The following is a 6,701-nucleotide window of genomic DNA, read 5'->3' as shown; positions in this document are numbered from 1 at the left end:
ATTGGAGGTTGTAAAAGACAAAGGATAATAGATTGGAAACCTCCCCAACAGGAATGGATAGAAGCTACAAAGACAATTTTTTTTTATTTTAATTTTATTTTTTATAAATATAGAATATATTTTTATCCCCAGGGGTACAGGTCTGTGAATCGCCAGGTTTACACACTTCACAGCACTCACCATAGCACATACCCTCCCCAATGTCCATAACCCCCCCCCAACCCCCCTCCCCCCATCAACCCTCAGTTTGTTTTGTGAGATTGAGAGTCACTTATGGTACAAAGACTATTTTTGAGAAGTCTTAGGTAGGAAGCTTGTGGAAGGATGGTCAGAGTGCAAAGAAATGAAAAACCCATGAACAACAGAAATGAACAACTCCCTATGAATAACCTTCCTATTAAGTCCCTTCCAATCATCTAATGAAGTACTCTGGGTAAAATCTTAAATCTAGAATGATTTCATTTGCCTGTTGTCTCCAGCTTCTACCCAATAGTTCCTGATATGAGCAAAGCTGATTATTTAATTTCCCAAGTCATGTTTCACTCATCAAATCATGCCAATTCTGCCTCCTAAATGTTGCTGGAAAATATTCCCTGACCCACATTCCTGTGACCTCTTCTCTAGTCCATGGCTCATCATCTCTTTTCTCACTCTCTCATCTAAATCATACCCAGTCTTCTTCTTGTAGTCTTATCCCCTCCCCCAACATTCTTCACATTATTTCCGAAAGTCATGGATTTCCAAGCAGTACTGCACAGTAGGTTGACTTGATGTTTCTGGTAAAATCAATCAATCAATCTAATGTGAGGCTGCTTAGCCTGATTAAATGTTTTCTTCAGCCACATTCACCTGCACCAGGTACTCAAAAGAGATTCAGAATTGAGGTTTTGCTTGACAGGTATGATGGAAGAGTACTGAAAGAGATGAGCTGGTAAGATAGAAAATGGTATGCAGGGAGGAGTATACTTAAAAGGAGGATTTGGGAGATTATTCTTTTTTTTTTCCTTTCCTGAAAACACGTTTATCTACCATATTCTGAAAATAATGGAAAAGAAATGGATCGAATTCACTTTAATGTGGAAGCATGGTCGGCTCCTCCGGGCCGGAGACCGGGAGGCCGCCATCTTCATTCCCGTCTTCCAGAACTCTACGGAAAGCGCTCAGGGAACAAAAGCTCGCGAAAGCAAACCCAGCAAACCCGAGCGGATTATTCAGCCCGGCCCCGGGTAAGGGCGGTGCAACTCCGCCTGGGGCAAAGACGCTTGAGAATCACTACAACAGGCCCCGCCCCCAGAAGATCAACGGGAAACCCAGCCAGGACCAAGTTCACCTACCAAGGAGAGCGGCGGAATTCCAGAGGAGAAGAAAGCAAAGCACAGAACTCATGGCTTTCTCCCCATGATTCTTTAGCCTTGCAGTTAATTTAATTTTTTTTTCTTTTTCAATTTTTTTTTCTCTTCTTCTGCTAAATTTTTTTAACTTTTACCGTTTTCTTTTTTAAAGTTTTTTAAATAGTTTATCTAATATATATATATTTTTTTCCTTTTTATATTTTTTCTTTATTGGCTTTCTTTTAATAGTTTCTTTTTTTTTTTCTTTCTGAACCCCTTTTTATCCCCTTTCTCCCCCCTCACGATTTGGAATCTCTTCTGATTTGGCTAAAGCATATTTTCCTGGGGTTGTTGCCACACTTTTAGTATTTTACTTGCTCCTTCATAAACTCTTATCTGGACAAAATGACAAGGCAGAAAAATTCACAACAAAAGAAAGAACAAGAAGCAGTACCAAAGGCTAGGGATCTAATCAATACAGACATTGGTAATATGTCAGATATAGAGTTCAGAATGACAATTCTCAAGGTTCTAGCCGGGCTTGAAAAAGGCATGGAAGATATTAAAGCAACCCTCTCGGGAGATATAAAAGCCCTTTCTGGAGAAATAAAAGAACTAAAATCTAACCAAGTTGAAATCAAAAAAGCTATTAATGAGGTGCAATCAAAAATGGAGGCTCTCACTGCTAGGATAAATGAGGCAGAAGAAAGAATTAGCGATATAGAAGACCAAATGACACAGAATAAGAAGCTGAGCAAAAGAGGCACAAACAGCTACTGGACCATGAGGGGAGAATTCGAGTGATAAGTGACACCATAAGACGAAACAACATTAGAATAATTGGGATTCCAGAAGAAGAGGAAACAGAGAGGGGAGCAGAAGGTATGTTGGAGAGAATTATTGGAGAGAATTTCCCCAATATGGCAAAGGGAACAAGCATCAAAATCCAGGAGGTTCAGAGAACCCCCCTCAAAATCAATAAGAATAGGTCCACACCCCGTCACCTAATAGTAAAATTGACAAGTCTTAGTGACAAAGAAAAGATCCTGAAAGCAGCCCGGGAAAAGAAGTCTGTAACGTACAATGGTAAAAATATTAGATTGGCAGCAGACTTATCCACAGAGACCTGGCAGGCCAGAAAGAGCTGGCATGATCTATTCAGAGTACTAAATGAGAAAAACATGCAGCCAAGAATACTATATCCAGCTAGGCTATCATTGAAAATTGAAGGAGAGATTAAAAGCTTCCAGGACAAACAAAAACTGAAAGAATTTGCAAATACCAAACCAGCTCTACAGGAAATATTGAAAGGGGTCCTCTAAGCAAAGAGAGACCCTCAAAGTAGTAGATCAGAAAGAAACAGAGACAATATACAATAACAATCACCTTACAGGCAATACAATGGCACTAAATTCATATCTCTCAATACTTACCCTGAATGTTAATGGGCTAAATGCCCCAATCAAAAGACACAGGGTATCAGAATGGATAAAAAAACAAAACCCATCTATATGTTGCCTACAAGAAATTCATCTTAAACCCGAAGACACCTCCAGGTTTAAAGTGAGGGGGTGGAAAAGAATTTACCATGCTAATGGACATCAGAAGAAAGCAGGAGTGGCAATCCTTATATCAGATCAATTAGATTTTAAGCCAAAGACTATAATAAGAGATGAGGAAGGACACTATATCATACTCAAAGGAACTGTCCAACAAGAAGATCTAACAATTTTAAATATCTATGCCCCTAACGTGGGAGCAGCCAACTATATAAACCAATTAATAACAAAATCAAAGAAACACATCGACAAGAATACAATAATAGTAGGGGATTTTAACACTCCCCTCACTGAAATGGACAGATCATCCAAGCAAAAGATCAACAAGGAAATCAAGGCCTTAAATGACACACTGGACCAGATGGACATCACAGATATATTCAGAACATTTCATCCCAAAGCAACAGAATACACCTTCTTCTCTAGTGCACATGGAACATTCTCCAGAATAGATCACATTCTTGGTCCTAAATCAAGTCTCAACCGGTATCAAAAGATTGGGATCATTCCCTGCATATTTTCAGACCACAATGCTCTAAAGCTAGAACTCAATCACAAGAGGAAATTTGGAAAGAACCCAAATACATGGAGACTAAACAGCATCCTTCTAAAGAATGAATGGGTCAACCAGGAAATTAAAGAAGAATTGAAAAAATTTATGGAAACAAATGATAATGAAAACACAACGGTTCAGAATCTGTGGGACACAACAAAGGCAGTCCTGAGAGGAAAATATATAGCGGTACAAGCCTTTCTCAAGAAACAAGAAAGGTCTCAGGTACACAACCTAACCCTACACCTAAAGGAGCTGGAGAAAGAACAAGAAAGAAACCCTAAACCCAACAAATTTGACAATCTGGAAGAAATGGATGCATTCCTAGAGACATATAAACTACCACAACTGAACCAGGAAGAAATAGAAAGCCTGAACAGACCCATAACCAGTAAGGAGATTGAAACAGTCATCAAAAATCTCCAAACAAACAAAAGCCCAGGGCCAAATGGCTTCCCGGGGGAACACTTAAAGAAGAACTAATTCCTATTTTCCTGAAACTGTTCCAAAAAATAGAAATAGAAGGAAAACTTCCAAACTCATTCTATGAGGCCAGCATCACCTTGATCCCAAAACCAGACAAGGTTCCCATCAAAAAAGAGAACTACAGACCAATATCCTTGATGAACACAGATGCAAAAATTCTCGCCAAAATACTAGCCAATGGGATTCAACAGTACATTAAAAGAATTATTCACCACGACCAAGTGGGATTTATTCCAGGGCTGCAAGGTTGGTTCAACATCCGCAAATCAATCAATGTGATACAACACATTAATAAAAGAAAGAACAAGAACCATATGATACTCTCCATAGATGCTGAAAAAGCATTTGACAAAGTACAGCATCCCTACCTGATCAAAACTCTTCAAAGTGTAGGGATAGAGGGCACATGCCTCAATATTATCAAAGCCATCTATGAAAAACCCACCGCAAATATCATTCTCAATGGAGAAAAACTGAAAGCTTTTCCGCTAAGGTCAGGAACACGGCAGGGATGTCCGTTATCACCACTGCTATTCAACATAGTACTAGAAGTCCTAGCCTCAGCAATCAGACAATGAAAGGAAATTAAAGGCATCCAAATCGGCAAAGAAGAAGTCAAACTATCACTCTTCGCAGATGATATGATACTATATGTGGAAAACCCAAAAGACTCCACTCCAAAACTGCTAGAACTTGTACAGGAATTCAGTAAAGTGTCAGGATATAAAATCAATGCACAGAAATCAGTTGCATTTCTCTACACCAACAACAAGACAGAAGAAAGAGAAATTAAGGAGTCCATCATTTACAATTGCACCCAAAACTATAAGATACCTAGGAATAAACCTAACCAAAAAAGACTAAGAATCTATACTCAGAAAACTATAAAGTACTCATGAAAGAAATTGAGGAAGACACAAAGAAATGGAAAAATGTTCCATGCTCCTGGATTGGAAGAATAAATATTGTGAAAATGTCTATGCTACCTAAAGCAATCTACACATTTAATGCAATTCCTATCAAAGTACCAACCATTTTTTTCAAAGAAATGGAACAAATAATCCTAAAATTTATATGGAACCAGAAAAGACCTCGAATAGCCAAAGGAATATTGAAAAAGAAAGCCAAAGTTGGTGGCATCACAATTCCGGACTTCAAGCTCTATTACAAAGCTGTCGTCATCAAGACAGCATGGTACTGGCACAAAAACAGACACATAGACACATGGAACAGAATAGAGAGCCCAGAAATGGACCCTCAACTCTATGGTCAACTCATCTTCGACAAAGCAGGAAAGAATCTCCAATGGAAAAAAGACAGCCTCTTCAATAAATGGTGTTGGGAAAATTGGACAGCCACATGCAGAAAAATGAAATTGGATCATTTCCTTACACCACACACGAAAATAGACTCAAAATGGATGAAGGATCTCAATGTGAGAAAGGAATCCATCAAAAATCCTCGAGGAGAACACAGGCAGCAACCTCTTCGACCTCAGCTGCAGCAACATCTTCCTAGGAACATCACCAAAGGCAAGGGAAGCAAGGGCAAAAATGAACTATTGGGATTTTATCAAGATCAAAAGCTTTTGCACAGCAAAGGAAACAGTGAACAAAACCAAAAGACAACTGACAGAATGGGAGAAGATATTTGCAAATGACTTATCAGATAAAGGGCTAGTGTCCAAAATCTATAAAGAACTTAGCAAACTCAACACCCAAAGAACAAATAATCCAATCAAGAAATGGGCAGAGGACATGAACAGACATTTCTGCAAAGAAGACATCCAGATGGCCAACAGACACATGAAAAAGTGTTCCATATCACTCGGCATCAGGGAAATACAAATCAAAACCACCATGAGATATCACCTCACACCAGTCAGAATGGCTAAAATTAACAAGTCAGGAAATGACAGATGCTGGCGAGGATGCGGAGAAAGGGGAACCCTCCTACACTGTTGGTGGGAATGCAAGCTGGTGCAACCACTCTGGAAAACAGCATGGAGGTTTCTCAAAATGTTGAAAATAGAACTACCCTATGACCCAGCAATTGCACTGCTGGGTATTTACCCTAAAGATACAAACGTAGTGATCCAAAGGGGCACGTGCACCCGAATGTTTATAGCAGCAATGTCTACAATAGCCAAACTATGGAAAGAACCTAGATGTCCATCTACAGACGAATGGATAAAGAAGATGTGGTATATATACACAATGGAATACTATGCAGCCATCAAAAGAAATGAAATCTTGCCATTTGTGATGACGTGGATGGAACTAGAGGGTATGATGCTTAGCGAAATAAGTCAATTGGAGAAAGACAACTATCATATGATCTCCCTGATATGAGGGAGAGGAGATGCAACATGGGGGGTTAAGGGGGTAGGAGAAGAGTAAATGAAACAAGATGGGATTGGGAGGGAGACAAACCATAAGTGACTCTTAATCTCACAAAACGAACTGAGGGTTGATGGGGGGAGGGGGGTTGGGAGAGGGGGGTGGGGTTATGGATATTCGGGAGGGTATGTGCTATGGTGAGTGCTGTGAAGTGTGTAAACCTGGCGATTCGCAGACCTGTACCCCTGGGGATAAAAATATATGTTTATAAAAAATAAAATTAAAAGTCAGAGCATTAAAAAAAAAAAGTGGAAGCATGGTTCAGCAATGGAATTTTAAGTGATAATATTTGGTAACCTAAGTAAGTGGCAAATGCCACAAATCCCCAAAGAGAAACTTGAACCCAGAACCCTCAGATTAAAAGTCTGATACC

The sequence above is a fragment of the Lutra lutra genome, chromosome 8 (genome assembly GCF_902655055.1).
Source record: "Lutra lutra chromosome 8, mLutLut1.2, whole genome shotgun sequence".
In the NCBI taxonomy this organism is placed as follows: Eukaryota; Metazoa; Chordata; class Mammalia; order Carnivora; family Mustelidae; genus Lutra; species Lutra lutra.
The sequence above is the reverse complement of the archived record's forward strand: the minus strand, read 5'-3'. Positions refer to the sequence as shown.